The 20,411-nt window shown below is 35.8% G+C and overlaps 1 protein-coding gene across 1 annotated transcript in view; it reads left to right on the top strand.

The window, feature by feature from the left end:
* The window catches only part of PTPRD (protein tyrosine phosphatase receptor type D), a 2,237,777-nt gene that overhangs the window by 680,901 nt on the left and 1,536,465 nt on the right, over window positions 1-20,411 (top strand). The window contains exon 4 of the mRNA XM_086685253.1: window positions 2,796-2,905. The gene's annotated coding sequence lies outside the window, so the exon portion shown is untranslated. The remainder of the gene's footprint in view (window positions 1-2,795; window positions 2,906-20,411) is intronic.

The following is a 20,411-nucleotide window of genomic DNA, read 5'->3' as shown; positions in this document are numbered from 1 at the left end:
GAGGAAATGTTGACAATTCAACTTGCCTTTTCACATAAATGCATCAGATACTTAAAGGTGTTTGTATTCAGTTCCCTAGTTAGTTTGTAAGTTACTAATTGTCTGCTTGAAATCAGCCAGTACTACTGTCTCTGGCAGCCTTGTGATGAATGAGGTGAATTTTGCAGCAGGGTGTCCCAGGGAGAACTTGCAGAGGTGCTTGGAGTTTCCTTTGGGACCTCTTCTTCACTTGTCTTGACTTTCCATGATAATCTTACTCCCCACCACCTACCAAGTTACAGATTGATTTGCCCGTTGGGCAAAGAGGAAAGAAGTTAAGAAACCTTTTCCTTTCATTGTCATAGACTTACTCTAGTAATTCACATTTATTCACTTAATGTTTATTGAATATCTACTAAGAACCTGAGAATGAACCACTTTCTGAGGAAACAAATCTCTCAGGCATAACCTTTCCTTTAAGGAACTCCTAGTCAAATAGGAAGATGGCATAGTCTAATTACTTTGCAGAGTGATATGTGCCATGGAAAGACAAAAAGAGAATGATGTCCTTTGAAACGGAAGAGAACCTTCAGACCATTTCATGGATTTTAAAACATGAGTAGGGATTCTCTAGGCAAACAGAAGTTGGGATGGAGAGGGGGAAGGAATAGCACTTGTGAAAGGTCTGGAAATACACCGTCCATTACGAGTGCTGAAGAGTGTAGTGTGGCTAGAGTGTGTTTGTGTTTGATTTCAACACATTTTGAGAGGAATTACTGCCACTGTGTCTAATACTAACTACTTACTAGATATACTTGTATTAGGTATGTTATGCCATTAATTCTAACAATGAAACTCTGAAGTATGTTATCTGAATTACACAGATGATGATACCAAGAATTATAAAAATTTACCTAGTTACACAAGTAAGTAAAGCTAGGAGTCAAACCTGTATCTAATTCCAAAGTCCATGATCTGGAGTATGAGTAAGTGTTTGCTGAACCTCTTCCATTCGCCTTTCAGATTCACTCTTTACCCTTCTCCATCCTACTCTCTAACACTAGAAACTAGTCCAGATGGGGTTCATCAAGAGGCTCAATGACCTTGATTGTCCCATAGGTAGTGTAGGTAGGAAACCGGAGAGAAGATGAGAGAATGCAAGATGACAGGGCTTCCTCCCATCCTGCCATCCTGTGCCACACAGGACTTCCAATTAAAGATCAGTGTTTCTACCCAGGAGGCTCTCGCTATACATCGGGCTCCTAGAGGCAGTAGCTGCCCCCTGTCCTCATCTCTGCCAGCCGAAGGGTGATAACAACTTTGTTCCATCCTCTCTGTGGTTTCCCTACATAGAGCCCACAGTTTTGTAATAAGTTCTTTATTAAACTCTCCTCAAATTATTCTAATTGAAAGTGCCATCTGTTTACAGTTGGCACTAGATCAACATTTAAGAAGTTATTGTTATTATCTAAATGAGAGCTAATGAAAGTTTATTGTGCAACGAGCAGAAGAAACAAAGGGGATAAAATGGATTTCAGTGTGAGATAAGAAAAATTTGAATTTTTAAGAAGGCTGCAAAGTAAGAACAATATTCTCTCTTAAGATCTGAATTCTATTAAGGAAATGAAATGACTCTGTCTCTCACCTTTTATGTTACCCGCTCTTAAATCAATAGCAACATGGGACAAAATAGGTGGTTTGTAACTTGACACCAAGGAGTTTAGGGTTTGGGGAAGCTGATTTCACTCCTTGTGTTGAAGCACATGGAGCCACATTATTCATTCAGAGAGGGTGGTGAGATTCAAACAAGTGATCAGTTCAAAGTAGGTCCAACAAGAGGTAATAATAAATAGGTTACCCTGGCAGGTAGATCAGACAGTAGGGTATATCAGCCTGGCTCAGGGGATTAGTCAGGCAGCAAGCATCAGGAGGAAGGTCAGCAGATAACAGGATCTCCACCATGAGATTAAATCCTGAGTCAGATTCCAAGTGCTGGGGAAGGAGACAAAGGCAGAGGCAAAACAAGTGCTGGCTGGACAAACTGGAACAAGATGGGCACATTGTTGATTTCTTCTGTTTCCTGAAACCACCCGATTGTGCACCAGACTGGAGAGACTGCTGAAGGTCACGTGGCCCCAACTGTGACAAGTAAAGGACCAGAATAACCCAACATCCCATTCATACAGAGGACATCGCATTCATACACAGGCAGCCCAGCTCTGAGGGCTTTTTTTTTTTTCTTTGAGTCTGTGATTTCATCATCTGGTCAAAATGTCTATTTTTATTTAATGTTCTGTAGTAGCAACACTCTGGTGCATTTGAGAAAGCATCTGTGTTCTTCATCAATGTCTCACAAGTTGAAAAACTATTGCATTCCTAAATTGTTTCCTACTGGGATTCCTTCTCATGGTGTTAAAAAAAATCCAGAAAACAATATTTTCAACATATTTTCTGGGTTTAAAGTATTCTGATTTACCATCTCCAAGGACAATATATAAAAATGGCTTCCTAAATTAACACATCAATTACTTAAACCAAATGGATAGGAATGATGGCACTAAAATAATAATCCTTTACAACGAACATTTTTTTAGGAGATAAAATACAGACGGTCCCTTTGACTTAAACAGGTGCTATATTAATCATTGCGGTATAAATGATAGAGGGGAAGAGTTTATGCTTCTCTCCTTTGTGTTGAACATTCCAATAAATGGGTGTCTAATGTGACAGAGAAAGATAACATAATGAATATCTTAATGTGCTTGAATGAACATAAAAAAAAAAAAAAAAATGACTGACACTGTATTTTGTTCCAGGTAGCAGTAAAAAGCAAGCAGTTCCTGGCCAGTGATACTCCAGTTAAAGATGTCTGACTGACAAGCATGTTGGCACCAGCATTGAAGGAAGTGATGGGCTTTGGCTCCAGGTAAGTACAGTTTCCAAGGCATAAAGTGTGCATCTTTCTGACTCTTAAGCACAGAGCTCATAAGATAACTCCAGCAAGATTTTTACCCTCTCAAAATACAAGAGTACTGCATTTTTTCAAAATATTATCACTGTAAAAATAGTACTTTAAAGTCAATGCATATATATATATATATATTTTTTTTTCCTCTTTAAGTGATGAAACAGGTAACTATGAATAAGTTTATTTCTGAACTGGGTGTCAAAATGCCTGAACTATAAATAGAATGAAAGATGCAATTTAATAGAATGTTTGAGGATTAAGGAGGGTAGGCTATTTCTATAAGTGACCAGTGTGGGAACAAAGTTATCATTAAGCATTTCAGATTGACACATTGTTCTATAGCCTTCTGATGACTGGCACATGAAGGCTGAGTTAGCCTTGAGGACCCCAGATTTTGTCACTTCCAAAGTCATGCAATTAGAGCAAGCAGATAATCCAGTAACTCAAAAGACTCCTTGACTTCTGGCTTCTAAATTGCAGGAGATCAGAAGTAAGGGTCAGACATACCTGTGTTCTAATTATGATTCTCAGAGTATGTACCTTCATGAATTCGTAAGCCAGAATGTATGCATCACCTAGGGACCTTAATATGAAACTTTTGTGGGCTGAATAGATTAATGGGCTCTAGATCTAAGGAATGGAAGACAAATATGACACAACTCAATTTTTTTAACTTTGGAAGACTTACATACGAGGCCAACACACATGTTATTTTAGGTCACATATAATTTCTGCCTTCAACAGATTTAAATATTGATAAAGGAGATAAGCTAATTAAGACTACTAGGACAAGGACTAAAAAAAGATGTAAGGAGCATGGAATAAGTACTTAGTCTACTTAGTATATATATATCTACTTTTGTCACAGCAATTCTGTATCTAGTGACAATGTAAGAAAAAAATTAAGATACTTGAAAATATATGAGCTAGGGATGTATTTCATAGTCTGTTTTACAGCAATACAAATGATAAACAACCCAAATACTTACTTGTATTGAACTTACAAAATGTATTTTTGTTCAAATAGTGAAATTCTATAGAACTGTTCAAATGATTTAAAAGAATACTTATGACATGAAAGAAAGAACAGGTATATTTTTAAATTTATAAAAAAGTTCAAAATGTCTTAAAATAACATTTGTGTGTTTATGCAGAAAAGACAGAAAGTTACCTATGATTATTTTTACTTTTAACTTTATTTTTGTGATGTTTTCATAGTGGCTGTTTTTACTATAATCAGAAAAAAATATGACTCAACATTGAAAGCTAAATCATTATAAGATTTTACAAGAATAAAGTAATGAAAAAATACCATGTATCTCAGACATTAAAAACCAGGTTAAAAAACGGAATTAGATTAAAATCCTACATTTGTGTAAAACACCTATCTATATACATAACAAAACAGAATTTGGGTAAAATCCTGCACTTGTATTTGTATTTCTTTAAAGTGTATGTATGTATGTGTGTGTGTGTGTGTGTGTCTGTGTGTCTGTGTATTAAATATATACAACTTTTCTGTTTAAATAAAAGAGTTTGGGAGAGTGAAGATAATTCCTATTTGATAAGTATGTAAAGTCCCCAGAGATTGAAATTTGAGTAGAGCCTTGAAGGTTAAATACACAGAAATGTACTTTCATGAGTATTAATAACATCATCTGACCTGTTAAAATGGATGAGAGCACATATGATGCTCACTTGCGTTGTTCCACTTTTCATTTTGTACAAAATTATAGCATAAGTGATACACACTGTGTGAATTTGAATATTTTTTAAAGTTTATTTATTTATTTTGAGAGACAGAGAGAGAGGCAGAGAGAGAGAGGGAGGGAGACAGAAAGAATCCCAAGTAAGCTTCGCACTGTCAGTGAGGAACCTGACGTGAGGCTCAAACTCACGCACCGTGAGATCATGACCTGAGCCCAAGTAGGATGCTTAACTGACTGAGCCACCCAGCCTCCCTGAATTTGAATATTGATATTTGTTTCAAGTTTAGAATACTCAAATTGCCAAACTAAATGGTATCTTTTATCCCTCACTGACATTTTGTAAATACTACTGCATTTTTAACAAAAATTACATCATTGTGTAATTATTCACAGTATGAACATATTTGCCAAATCTGTGAAAGTTACTTATATTTCATTACCATAGCCATCTGCAATTCTCCTTTACATGACTTCTGTGATGCATTAAGTAGGTTGCATATTTATCTTAGAAAAACAAAATGAAAGAAACAACTCTAATTTCTTATGTGAACATTTCACTTTAAAAATAAATATTGTGAAGAGTAGCAGTAATGTTCTCTTACACACACTTCTCTGTACTTTTCTTCCACTTAGATTATGGTTTCCAAGTCCATTATTTGCCCTTTTTATTCTTCCTCTATATTCTGCTTGTGTGATCATGTGGACACCCATGGCTTTAATATTCCCAAATTTATAACTCTAAACCCACACCCTAATCGTCCACTGAATCAAAATACCAGAAGAACCACAGGTATCATTGTCTCCTAGGCTGTATTTTCTGCATTTTTTTCTTCAGATTCCTCTTTAATGGGGTCTCCTGTTTCCACCCTCCCGATGTCAATTCTGAAAAGGTAAAATCCCTCTTATAGGGATATGGGGGGGGGGGTGCCCAGATTGACTGAGTAGGCCTGAATTATGGATAGGAGAAAGGACAAGTTTGTTAATGTCATTAACATATTAATAGCTTAATAATAATACAAATGTTTCTCCCTTTTTCCATTATCAGTGAATTTATCCTTGGTAATTCTTCATCATTCCCTTATCTATGCTTCTCCCCACAATACGCACATTATAAATGCATGGCCTAACATGAAGTTGAAATGAGAAGAATGGCAGAAGAATGTGTACAATGGTAGTTTAGAGTTGTCAACATACCTACATGGGCATGTGGGACAGATTTCTACTGGGTGATCTGGGCTCAAATATCTACTCTTCCATGCATGAGTTATGCACTCTACAATCTACCATTCTCTTCAAGCCTCCAAGTCTTAAATTATTCATTGTACGTTATTCCAATTCTATAAGTCGACTAATACAGTGTTTGTGTAATCAGTGTGTAAATGTTTAAGCACTTTGTGAGCCTGAGCATTGATTGTTACCAATCATAGAGAACAGATACAACTTCCCAAAATATTCACGTGTGTGTATATGTATATATACATTTGTGTATGCATATATAGAAAGACAGACTACTTCTATTGAAGTAGTAGGAGTAGTTGTTTCCACAGTGATATCTTAGCTTTTTGGTAAAATATCTTCAAGTAGGTATTTGCAGAGAAAGTTCCCTCCTTTTTACTTTAATGTGTGGCCTGCCCATCAAATCAGCACAGTTCAATAATTCAGGAGGTGTTCTCTCTGCCGTTTGGTCACAAAGGGACTTCAACTCGGGATAAATTCACAAGATAATGAGCTAGGCAACACAAAGCAACTTACTCTTATGAAATCAACTCACAAATAAATGTAGTATGAAACTTAAAGACACAGACTATTAAGATAGCATCGATTCATTGATCTGGAAATTATTTCCAACCATATAATATTAATAACACTCCATGACCTGAAATTTAAGCTGCAGCGAACATCACACAGCAACAAAAATTATTTAATATTGCCAACAACTGTAGTGATGTTGAACTTTAACAGTTGAAATTACATTTGCTGAAGTACTGAGAATATTTTGCAAACTATGACATTAGAAATTCTCCTTAGAAGATGAGAATTTGGTTAGATAAATCAATATTTATTAGACATTCAATAATATATGCCTAGAATAAATCAAAATACATTTCATTTTGGCTACATTGAAACCACTTAGAGTTCCAAATAATGTACAGTAAAATCTGTGAGAATTAGATTACCACAAACCAATACTCTCAACTAGATTTGTGTGTGTGTCCTTTTTTCATGTATTTCAAGAAAATTTGATGACCTGAAAATTGACCAGAGCTTAGGAAGGAAGGAAGAAAGGAAGGAAGGAAAAGACTAAATTTCAAAATGGTGGTTCTCAATAATTAAAAGTCGCAATCACTCAAAAATTTTAAGCCTCTACAACGTACTTTATGTTCTCCACAGGTCTAGGGACATACAAATATTAAAGTGAGGATTCCCCATGAGAGGAAATATAGACACTACTAAATAGTATGACATTATGTAGATACATATCATACTTATTTAGATAAATATTAGTGTCAGATGTCAAAAGATAAGGAGAGATCAAGTGCCAGTGGCTTCCAACAAGAAAACTTTTGACTTGTGTTTCAGCAACTGAAAAGGCTTCTTGACGGAAGTTGAATTTGATAAGTTAAATGGGTGATGTGCAGGCTGGGAATGATATTGTAGATGGAGGGGACAATTTATATGCAAACAATGACATTGAATGTAGAGGAGATGCAGAAAAGGACAGCCAGCAATTTTTTCTTTTAATAAAGGGTGACATTACTGGAAAGAGGAGGATAGAGACTAATTCTGATGGTGTTTAATGTTGGCCCAAATATTGTGTTCTTAATTTTGTGATCACCTTCCAGTGATCTTTGAACTTAACATTGTATTGGACCCCAATACCATCACAAGTACAAATACTTGCATAGTCTTTTTCTAACTTAAAATAAAAATGCTCACCATCTTATACTGGTGGAGCATATAATAGTTGTTATCAAACTTTTAGGCTCAGAGCAGTGTGAGTTAATAAACAAAATTTACATCCAAAGTCAGGTAAAATATAAAATTTAATACTTTTTCCTACAACCTCTAAGTGCATTTAATTTTCACAACAAATATTGGTCTCAAGGTTACAAATCAATGGTACTTGGAACTGTCAAAACTAATCTTGGTATATTACAAAAAGCTTTTTACCATTTGTACTAAACAAAATCAAATTCATGTAACATAATGCTAAAAAGCATAGATTAAAATGCACATTTTATGATAGCATACAGACATTTAGTAATCTATATCTTTCTACACACAGTGAGTCACAGCTTTGTTTTCTCAAAGTACTTGTGTCAATTTCTTAGTTTCTCTTGAATGTTCCAGATTAACACTAGCTCAAAATTTTGGCTTCAAGTTTCAACTACCGTTTTAGTCAAGAATGAGTTAAATATATTTGAGGCTTACAATCTTTATTTCTACCATTTTTCAAATCTATTTGTGATAGAATTACCTTGACACTTATCAACATTTTAAATCATGGAGGTTTTACTTAATTGTCTTTTCTCCTCATTTCCTCACATCTGTTTATTCACCTAGGATTTGTTGAAGTGAAGCACTTTTCCAAGTACCAGGGCCTTCTTTCACAACCTCTTTTGTATTTTCTTTTTTTCCTCTGTCTATCCCTTTTTTTTGAACTGGATTATTTTTGTCTTGGATACTTAAAACTGTTCCTTAATGATTATTCCAATACTGTCTCCCTTTCCTCTTTCTCCTTTTTATTTTGTCATATCTTTGCCATAGTAATTCTTTTAAGATAGAGGCACTATCCTATTGCTATAGTTCACCAAAATTATTGTGTCTCTTTAATTTATACTGAGTTTTTGAGGGATTGGTGTGGTGGAAAGATATTATACAGAAGGACAATGTTGCAGTTAAAAGAGTGAAAAACTGAGAAGAGCAGTTGGGGTTTGGGTGCATAGATGTGAGATTCCTTTCTACAGGTACTTAGTTTGTGGTAGAAGAAGACAAAGACAAAAGCAAGACAAAGGACAGATGGTAGAATAAACTTGTTTTGAGGCATGGACATTAAAATATAGGAGAATAACGATTAGCCAGAGAAGGAATAATCTCAGGTCATGATGAAAAAGTAGGAGAATTTAGGTGAAGGAGTGTTTTAAAAACTGTTGTGGCACCTCGGTGGCTCAGTGGGTTGGGCGCCAGACTCTTGATTTCCGCTCAGGTCATGATCTCACGGTTTGTCAGTTCAACTCTCTGCTGAGAGTGTAGAGCCTGCTTGGGATTCTTCCTCTCGCCCTGTGTCTCTATCTCTCCCCGCCAGTCCCATTTCTCTCTCTCAAAAGTAATAAAAACATTTAAAATAAAATTTAAAATGTGGTTATTGTTGTCATCTGCTGATGTTTGCCGATGGGAAAAAGAGAACTGATAAAATAAAATACATTTTTGCTGCACAAAAATGAAACGGATGTTGTTTTTTCTAAAATTAATGTGAGGTGGAGCACCTTTCTGGTTATTCAAAAAGGTAAATTAATCCCTTCAAGGATCCTTTATATAATATAGAACCTCATTCAGTTTTCTATATAGAAAATAAGACTTCAGATACAAGAAACATCAGCATGTTTCCTAGATCTATGACAGATGCTATAGATGAGATTATATTAAACTCAGACCTTAACAATAGTAAATGGTAAATACATAAAAATTCCTGTTAAAGCAATTTTTTTTAACTTAATGGGAAGAATTTTCTTAGAGTTTTAGGTATCCTTTTCCTTTTTATGAAAGAATAAGTGATCTTTGCCATTAAAATGTGTGATTGTATCTTAAATATGTGAAAAAGTAATTTGTTATTGTTGCAATATGCTGTAACAGTTAAATACCACCATCTGTAGTATAAACCAGTATATACCAGTTGCTGAAGTCAAAGGTATTGTACTCAATATTGACAATTTGGAAATGAGAGTGCACACATAAATTGTGGAAATTGACATCTTATCACTAGCTGTAGAGATAGCGTTTACTCTGAGTGGGAATTGAAAACAGGGATAGGATGTGCCTCATTTTCAAATATATTTTTTAATTAATTTATTTATTTTGAGGGAGAGGGGAGAAGCACAGAGTAATAGAGAGGGAATCCCCCACAGGCTCCACTTCATCAGTACAGAGCTTGACTCAGGGCTCCGTCCCAGGAACAATGAGATCATGACCTGAGCCGAAATCAAAAGTCAGATGCTCCACCAATGGTGCCCTCCAGGAGCCCCTCAAACATATTAAACATTGAATGTTAGATGTATTTGTGGTATTAGTATCCTCGTACTGAAAGCCACAAAACTCTTGCTCTCAAATTTCTCTCAAACTGTCAATCCTTATTTTGTAAAGCAGTTGTTTTAAGAGATACAAAGACAACAAAAACATATGGGATCTTTGAAATTTATTTTGTTGGGAGGGTTTTCTGTTCAAAAGTGCATCACACGTAACACTGAACAAATGCTTCTTTTTTAAAAAAATGACAGAAAAAACTGGGGCAGGGGACCTTTCTGTATAATGATCAACATACTCTATTTTTAAAATGATTTAATCAGTTTCAGAGAATGAAGAAGTGTTCTACTTCTTAAAATTGCTTTTATTCTTAAAAATAGAAACTCATGATCTAGTAATCAAATTGTATTAAGAGATTTGCAACAGCAGCAGGATCACAGGTGCTTGCTGCACATCTATGCTTCAGTCACACTGAAAGGAGAACAACGTTCTACTCTTACCTGTTGGTAGTTACCTTATTTTTATTTTACTGTGTTTGTATTATCTTGATCAATTTTAAGCATTACCTATTAACTTCCTAGTATGATACTTACATAGGATGAAGGACAGGAACACCACTTGCAGGGCTTCTTTTCCACTATTCTCTCAATGTACTGAATCAAACTATTTTAGAGAAATCAACATTCAACGTTTAAATCATGATTATACAAATGCTGTTTAGTCGGTTTCCAACTTTTAACCTAAGATATTTTTTAATTTTCCAAGTTTATATCATCGTTAATGACTATTTGAAATTTCAAATGCACAGAATGATGAAAAGATTTGTGACCTCCGTTATTTATGTGAGCACACTCCGTCCTTCCATCCTGCTGCTCCCATCTACCTGCTGGCTCTCTGAGTCTCCCTGTTTTTGCTTTTCTCTGTTGGATTTCTTGGTCCTGGGTTGCACTTTGTCTTCCTTCTTGATTATTATGCAATGATCGCTCCAATCCCAGCCCCATTCTCCTGTTTTACTTCTCTCTTGTGTTCTGTTTTGCTTTCTCTTTAAGAACCTCTCAGGGTTTTTGAAATTCATGACAATGGGCCTTGGTGTGCGACTAACTTCATTTTGGAGATTGATATTTTTGTGTTAAAAATTTAATTTCTTAGTTTCATCTTAGCTGTCACAGGTTTCTCTTTTTATTAGTTAGCTACTGGGCCTTCTGAATTACTCTTTTCCTATATTTAACAAAATTTTTCATCCATTTTCTATTAGTTTTGTTCTTTGGGTGATCTCCTTGACTTTATCTTATACCTTTCTTGGAATTTAAAAAATAATTTTATTTGGGAAAAAAATTGAAACATACATAAAGGTTGTTGGGGGTTGGGGGGAAATGCAGGAATGCATCAATACCTTTTACCCTGATTATCTATAGTTAACATTTGTGTCTTTGATTTCTCTGCATACTCACACACACATATGCTGTATCAATCATCTATGTTGTTGTTGTTTGCCTTAGCCATTTGACAGTAGGTAGCATATATCATTGCCCTTTGCCTCTGGTGAATACTTCAGTTTGTGTTTCCTTAGAACAAGGAGATTTTCTAACATAATTACAGTAAGGTAATTTGCTTTAGAAAACATAACATTTATATAATACTTTGATTTAAACTACTGCTGGTATTCCAATGATATCAGCTGAACCAATCTTTCATAGTATGTTTTTATTCCACTGTGGGATATAGTATAGAAAAATGTATTGCATTCTGTGGTGTTAAAAACCAAACTGAGGCATATTAAAATTTGGGGGAATTTGAAGAAAAATCTATTCAAATAGGCAACACCAAAAAGGAAATGTTTAGGAACACTACCCCAACAGGAGGTCAATGATAGGTGTTTATTGAGAAAAGGGAAAAGCAAAGTAAGGATTTTTTTTTTAAGGTTTATTTATTTTGAGAGAGAGAGAGTGCAAGCAGGGGAGGGGCAGAGAGAGAGGGAGAGAAAGAATCTCAAGCAGCCTCCAAATTCAGTAGGGAACCCTACTTGGGACTCATTTTCACCATGGTGAGATCATGACCTACCCAGAAATCAAGATTCCCAGGCTTAACCAACTCAGCCACCCAGGGGCCCCACTAAGGAAATTTTTGATTGGCTATAGCTGAAAGCCTACTGGCAGCCCATTGGCTGTGATTGGTTGTCCTCAGGTTACAATTTCATATTCTTAAGGGGTTTACAGGCTTAGATTTTGGCTTGTTTACATAGGCCACCATGGCACTTCAGCCACTTGAGTAAAATGGCCTCCTTTAATTTAACAACAGCCATGTCTCTGCAGTACCCTTCACTCTGTAACATTTTTGCAGCTTTTCTTTGATCACATCATTTGTTAAGAATGCAGTCTGCCTTTTAAAAAATAAAATATTATTCGGGGGCCAGGGTGACTCATTTGGTGGATCTCATGGTTTGTGGGACTGAGCCCCTTGCTGGGCTCTGCACTGACAGTGTGGAGCCTGCTTGGGATTCTCTCTCTCTCTCTCTCTCTCTCTCTCTCTCTCTCACTCTCTCTCCTTCTGCCCCTCCTTTGCTTGTTTTGCATGCTCTCTCTTGTGCATGTGTGTGAGAAATAAACTGTAAAAAATAAAAAAAATAGAATGTTATGATTTTTGTATCTGATGTTCTGCTGGTTTTTAAGTTTTATTTATCATCTTTTAAGGTTTAATAACTTGTTTTGATTGTCACAGCATGTTTTTGTTTTATTGTCATACATTCTTATTCTATATTGCTTATAGTAACCCCCCCCCCCCAGTTCTTTCACTCCCTATATTGTGTGTTTATTTTTAGTCTTTTTTTTGGGTGTTACCATCTCAGCTGTAGGTCTCAGTAATGTGACTGTTTTCCTCAAATAACTAAACTTTTGTTCTTCATTTGTATAAAGTGGGGTCTTTGAGTAGGAGTTGGGGTAGTATAATTTGACTGCTCATGTTCTAGAAACCAAAGAAGGAAGGGAAGAGGGTTATAGCTTCCATGATTAAGTATGTCTAGTTCAAATAAGAGCTCTGTCCAAAGTCAAGTGTACTAGGTTTAATTTCCCCAGAGAATGGACTTAGAATTTGGGATTTGGGGGTAGGGGATGATAGGGAATGAAGTAATTGCCAGCTGTGGGCAATGAGAGAGCAACCCCTTTAGAATTTTAACAAATTTCCCCTTTCTGGAACTGCTTCTCACGCCTGCCTTCCAAAGCACTCAGTTATTCAAAGGGCGGGACTGCTGGCAGGTTCTGTGGGTGCGTAGCTGACTTCTCGTGGTACTCTGCACTGTGAGCACGTGGGCAGCACATCCTAAGCTCTACTCCATCAATCATCATTCCTCTATCTGCTCCTTACCTTCCACAATGTATTGAAATTTAGTGATTAAGGGTATGACTCTGAAACCAGACTGCCTGGGTCTGTTACTTGTTGAATATATGATGAGCAGGTTGCTTAATGTTCCTGCACCTCTATTTTCTTACCTATAAAAAGATGATTGTGAAGATGTTATAGGTACAAAATGGGTTAGAACAGTGCCTGAACAGAGCAAGATTGATAGCAACTGACACATTGTTGCCCTACCTCTTCCAGTATTGTCTCCACTTTTGTACCAAGCCCCTACTTTTTTTTTGTTTTTTAATCAGCCCCTAGGTGACTTTTTTTTTTTTTTTTTTTTTTTTTTTTTAAGATTTTGCTGTCTTTTGTGGTTTGGGAAGCTGAAGAAATTAATAACTGTGGTCAATTCATTAGGTTTTGGTTTTATCTTAATAAGGTTCTTATTTACTTTTTTTTTTTAATTGAAGAGTAGACTTTTTTGTATGATGATTAAGCTCTTTTGGCACATTCTTTCACATACCTTAAGTATAAGAATGACATTAAAAAAAAAGCCAGGTTAATTTCAGGATTTCATTTATTTATATGAAAATCCTTCATTCTGCTTTCTAAGATAGTTTATTTTAGAATTATAGGTGTGAGGTGTCCTAAAGTCTTAAGTCATTGGTTACTGTGGTTTTCAGACATTGTGCTATTTATATGAGAACTTATATACAAGATGATCTAAGATCGCATTCCTAATTAATATTATAATATGAAACTTTGGAAAAAGGCATTCTCTTTTTACTATGTATAACCTATTAACAGGCAATAGAATCCTTATCTTCTGTGCACCGATATTTATGTTATAGAAATTCAGTTATTTAAATATTTATAAAATGAGAGTTGAGAGCAGCACTTTTGAAAAGCAGTTAATAATGAACAGACATCAAGGGAGCTATCATTATAACAGCAAAGTGCTTTGCAACTCTGATAACTTCAGTGGTGCAGAAGCAGGCCATCAAATTTAATTAAAAGCAGTCAAAAATAAACTGAGAAATTGAACTGTAAAAAGCTGTCCTTTGCCAGGAGCCGAAGGCAGAAAGCAAGCAAGGGAGAGCCTTGAAAGTAGTAATGAATTGATAAGCTTTACTGCCTGCAACTTGTAATGCACTCTGTCAGATTTTAGTTTCAGTTAAACTAGATTAATAGGGCAATCACTGATTCTCTATCTTAAATCCTTCTTCCTCATCCCCCCATTATAGGCTTCCATGATAGATGGAAGCCTGAGTGGGTCAAAATTTCAATTCATTTCTCTGCTCAATCATTTTTTAAATAATGCTGGCATTACATTTGCTGGACACCAGCATTCTCCGTGATATTTTAAAAGCGGAAATAAATTTAGTTACTTGACAGGCTGCAGCCTTCATTTCCAAAGAGGCTTAATTCCTTTTTATTCAACAGAGCTAGAAATCCCCTGGAACGTGAGCGATTGACATCTCTTTCTACCACTAGAGGCTACCATGGTGAAGTGAATGATAAAGAGAAGATTACACATTTATTGTTGCTTTAAACACTCAGATTAATGTGAATCTGCAGAAAGAGTACCACAAGGACAAAAACAATTTGCCCTCGATCATTTTATTTTTATAATAATGTTCTTTAATGAAGCTAAAGCCTTCCTGCTGTGACCTTATTATGTTTTTCAACATCAGTGAGAAATAGATTCCTCCGAATTGTAAGATAGCTCATGAAACAGCAGGGATATTGAAATAGAGGATCAATTACTTTTTTTGCAGTAATTTTGAACGTGAAATGGCTACAGCAAAACCTATGTAGAGAAGGAGACAAACCAGCTTATTGGAAAGCTGTGTACAAATTAAACAGATCACCAAAAAAAAACTGAGGCAAACTGTTTTTTTTTTCTAACACCTTTCAGCAAGATTACAGCACCCCTTTAAAGAGCAAGTTCTCAGGGCGCCTGGGTGGCACAGTCGGTTAAGCGTCCGACTTCAGCCAGGTCACGATCTCGTGGTCCGTGAGTTCCAGCCCCGCTGATGGCTCGGAGCCTGGAGCCTGTTTCCGATTCTGTGTCTCCCTCTCTCTCTGCCCCTCCCCCGTTCATGCTCTGTCTCTCTCTGTCCCAAAAATAAATTAAAAACGTTGAAAAAAAATTAAAAAAAAATAATAAAGAGCAAGTTCTCAAGATTGTGTTGCAGCAGAAGCAAACAAAAACTGAAAACATAATTTGTTACCAGTTAAATGTAAAATTTTGAAATATTTTTAAGAACCCTTCAGAAAATTGATAATAGTACTGTTTATGAGTTAAATCTTACCCTTTTTAACCTGAAGAAAGGATCTTTGAAGACAGTGGGAACATAGAGGTCCTGATGAGGATGGAAATATACAAGAGTATAGATCTTATATAAATGTAACAGATTGTTGCATTTATGAAATATTCTAATTTGTGAACTGCTTCCATATCCATTATGTCATTCAGTCCTGGCAGCAATCCTTATAAGGCATTAACTCAAACAGGCACTGACACCTTACAAATGTGACAGCAAGGAGATCTGAGGCTCAGCCAGGTTAAATGATTAGCACCAGGTCAAGGCACCTACGTTACTTGCAGCTGGTTTTGCACTAAGTGATCGCCCAGGACTCTTTCCTTTTAGTTTTTGAAAAACTCCCAACTTGGAAAATGCAAATAATTTAGCTGTAATAAAGTCAGTGTTACCAGAGTATATAATTTCCATTTCCATCTGCTGCATTCAGGCAGGAACTTCTCATTTGTGCTGATGTGGGAGTCGCACGGATCAATGGGCCTTTAGACAATGGAAGTGCTAAGTGTACTTTAGCTGAATAACTGTTCTGCAGCACAGGCAGAACTCCACAGCAGTCTAAAGGGCGGGGATTTGAGATGGCTGAGAAGGGGGCTGAGACCCTTCTTCAGAAAAGGGCACCTGACATGAAAGCCACATTTATTCCTGAACAGGGACTTCCCTGGCTGAAGAAGGATTGGGGTGGGGCTCGGGCAAGACCCTCAATCACTCTGGTCAATGAGTTTGACTTAGAGGGATTGAGGGTCAAGGTGATAAAGTTCTGAAGCTACTTAGAAGGAAGAGAAATGAACTTTCAAGATTGGGATCACAAGACAATGGAGTAAGTGGAAATAAGGAGATTGGAGAAGTAAGAAAAAGGCACTATGATATGAGTGTGAGGGGCAAAGTCCTGACTAATGAGGAGGAAAAATAGCTAAAATTCAAATAAGTTTGTTCATATCTCATTTTTTGTAAATCGCATATTTTAACCAGTTAGATATTTTTGCTTTCTTACAAGCTGGTTTCGGTTGCTTCACATGAATCAATAAAGGCTGCCAGATAATATTCTACCTCCTCAACATTAAGATTGGGATCAGTAAAGGTGAAAAAAAAAATGACATTTATTGAGTTGGAACTATATGCCAGACACTTTTCTAAGAACTCTACATGTATTACATTGTAAATACTATAAATATATTAATTATTACTCCTATTTAAATATCAAGATAAAAGCATACAGTAAGTTTTGCTTGCCTAATTAAAAACTGTGAAACTCCTAGGGCGCCCAGGTTGGTTAAGAGTTGGTTGTTAGTTAAGAGTCCGACTCTTGATTTAGGCTCAGGTCTGCATCTCTCTGTATCGGGCTCCTTGCTGGGTTTGGAGTTTGCTTAAGATTCTCTCTCCCTCTCCCTCTGACCCTCCTCCCCTCCCCTCAAAGAGACATTTAAAAAAAGAAAAAAAAAAATTGTGAAACCACTAAGTGGCAAAGTCAGGAATATTTGGCTCTATAGTCTTCATCCTTACCACTTTTTAAGTCATTCCCTAAAATGAATCTCCTTATTAGGACAGCTTTATATTTGAATTTTAAAAATGACCTTTGGCAAGCTCACAAATTTATTTGAATTTCCAACTAGAATGATATTGCTTGACTATTCCCAGAATATTCTGGGTTGAGACAAAGCCCATTTGCTCTTTGACATAATGTGAAGAAAACAAAATTTACATTTTTATATTATGATTATTTCCACGTGAAATGCAAAAATATGTCCAATAGCACTCTATGACCTTATATAAGAATGGTTGCCATGATACACAGAGATACAGTATGAAAGAATTTATTGTACATGTTTGTATTTTAAGGTTTTTTATTTTACTTATTTTAAGAGAGACAGGGAGTTGGGGAGGGGCAGAGAGAGAGGGAAGCAGGATCCCCACTGTCAGCATGGAGCCCAATGTGGGGCTTGAACTCAAGAATGGTGAGATCATGACCTGAGCCAAAATCAGCAGTCAGATGCTTAACCCAGTGAGCCACTCAGGCCCCCCTATTGTAGATGTTTAAGCATGGACTTCAGTTATAACCACCTACTGGAATGTGGTTTTGAGCATAATAGAATCTCTTGTAAACTGTCCTAATACTCAGAACTTCATGTATATCAACTATGTGTCTGTGTGTATGCATACATACAGTTGATGTGCATTCCAATATTTGCAAATTTACCTACTTACTAAAATGTATTGGTGCCTCTAAAATCAATGTTCATGGAACTTCCATGGTCATTCACAGACATGCACAGAGCAGGGAAAATCTGCGTTGCCCTGCATACTTTCCCACCTTAGGTGGAACAGCTGATACTCTGCAGTTTTGTTTATATTTCTAAACAAGTGTCCATTTTGCAGTCTACCTAGTGCTATGTTTCCTTTTTGTTGGATTTTATGGTATCTTCACTGTTTAAAAATAACCCTGAATTGTAGTCCTGAGGTGCTGTCAGTGTTCCTAAGGGCAAGTTAACTGAGATTGGCTTTATTTTATGGTGAAGGTAGATGTGTAAATTAAGCTTCATTCAGGCATGGATTAGATTGCTGCCAGCTATACATTAAATGTTAGTAAATTAACAATATATATTAAATAAGGTATCTCTAAACAGAAACACACTTAAAATAAGGTTATGTCTTGATTGGTTGAAAACATTGTGACTGAAGCCAAGGAATGTAACCCTGTATTTGCCTGAGGAGCAATGCTTCACTACTCACCAATTTATTGGTCCCTGTGACTTCATAGAACCTAATTCTTGTGCATGACAATTGTATATCTTATCTCTATCCCAGCCAAAGCAGAACTTCTTATTCCAACCCATTCTAATTCATGTATCTTTCCAAGGTTCTTCCCAAGTACTTCTCTTATCAAGTCAAAGACTGACTTTGTTTACTGGATGGGATCTCTTATAAATTTACTTTCTAGAAGAAAATGTGTTATCTATTACTTAAAATGATGGTGTTGTCTTCAAAATATTTCCACTTAAATTATATAATAACTCTGATATCAGTGCAAGGAGAGGTGTGAATGTGCCAAATGAGAGTCATTTCTCCCAAAACTCACTTCCTGATGTATGTATGATCAACATTCTGAAAGAAGAAAGGAGGGGGAGAAGGAGGAAAAGACTCAGAAGAAATGATAGTGAATGAAATCCAAGGTGTATGTGTAGAAGGTGGCTCCAACTTTCTTTCTTTCTTTCTTTCTTTCTTTCTTTCTTTCTTTCTTCCTTCCTTCCTTCCTTCCTTCCTTCCTTCCTTCCTTCCTTCCTTTCTTTCTTTCTTTCTTTCTTTCTTTCTTTCTTTCTTTCTCCTTTCTTTCTTTCATGTTTATTTATTTTTGGTAGGGAACAACAGAACATGAGCAGGGGAGGGGCAGAGAGAGAGACATACTATCTGAAGCAGGTTCCAGGCTCTGAGCTGCCAACATAGAGCCCAATATGGGGTTCAAATCCAGGAACTGTGAGATCATGACATGAGCTGAAGTGTCAGATGCTTAACTGACTGAGCCACCCAGGTGCCCGAAGAAGACATTTTTCTGAAGACAGAGAGAAAAGTAAAGGAAAGTGTAGGAAATGATACATAAAACAAACAAACAAAAACCTTGAGAGTATAAAACCTACAGTTGGCTAGACTTAATTTTTAATTTTCTAAACTAAAAGATAGGCAGTCATGTACAGATATATTGCTTACTGGAAATCCTACTATAGAAAGCCTGGCTTGGAACTGGAAACACAACACACTGCATACCCTTGTATGCAGGTGAATTAAAGACACTGCATACCCTTGTGAGACTATGACCTGATGTGAGATAAAAGAAATTATACAAACCATCGTATCGCATTATACATTAGACTATATGCCTAAGAAAATGTAAATAAAAGGCTATAAGGACTTTACTGAAAATAAAAGGTAATTTTGTCTTTTTATTATCATAGTTCAAAAGCTCCTAAGTGAAAACAGTTCTCCTTGAAGCATGTAAGTGAAAGTATATGTTCAGAAAGCTAACTCTTTTGTGATGGCTTATTATATGATATATTAAAACTTGAGAATAGTGAAATGCTTATGCATCATTTGTATTATTTGTAACTAAGTGTTCTGTAATTATAAAAAACTGATAAATGTTATGGATTGTAAAAAGATGGGGGGAAAAAGTATTGAGCTATATGATAATTACTTAGGAAAAGCATGTGAGCTGCTAAGATTGTTTTTCCTTTGTAGAGTCTATTCTTTATGACTCATTCTAGTGTATTTTACCTTAACATATGTGTTTATAAATCACACTTACTGGCCTTACTTCAAAGTAATTTCTTTAAAAGTAATATATTGTATTACTACTTTTAATAACTTTTTAAATATATCACTTTGGAAAAAATGGAAGGTACAAATAAGCGATAACAAATATAATAACACTTCTCTTAGTACTTAGGTAACTATGAATAACAAAGATTACATCTGGATGTTTTCTTTATGTGTATATAACTAAAGGTGTATATATTTTTGTATCATCCATCATCGCTCGCATTTAATATTTTGGGGAAGCTTACTCAGCATTACTTCACTTAATTGTTTAATTATCGCTCCTTTATAAATGATAAAAATGAAACTTAGAAAGGCTAGATATTTTGTTTAAGGCCCTGTGACTGTCAGTGTCACATACCCAAGATTTAAACCTCAGACTGTTGGAAACCCATTATCTTAATACAACACAGGCTGCCATACTGTACTGTAAACTATTCTTTTCAATGATAGTATATTGTGAAAATATTTTGTCCTTATAGTTTATAAAATACATTGTTCTTAATGATTGTATAAAAATCCATTGTATCAATTCACTGAATTTTTTTC

The sequence above is a fragment of the Puma concolor genome, chromosome D4 (genome assembly GCF_028749965.1).
Source record: "Puma concolor isolate L17-30 chromosome D4, mPumCon1.1.hap2, whole genome shotgun sequence".
Taxonomy (NCBI): Eukaryota; Metazoa; Chordata; class Mammalia; order Carnivora; family Felidae; genus Puma; species Puma concolor.
Note: the sequence above shows the minus strand (reverse complement) of the source record. Positions and strands in the feature narration are given on the sequence as shown.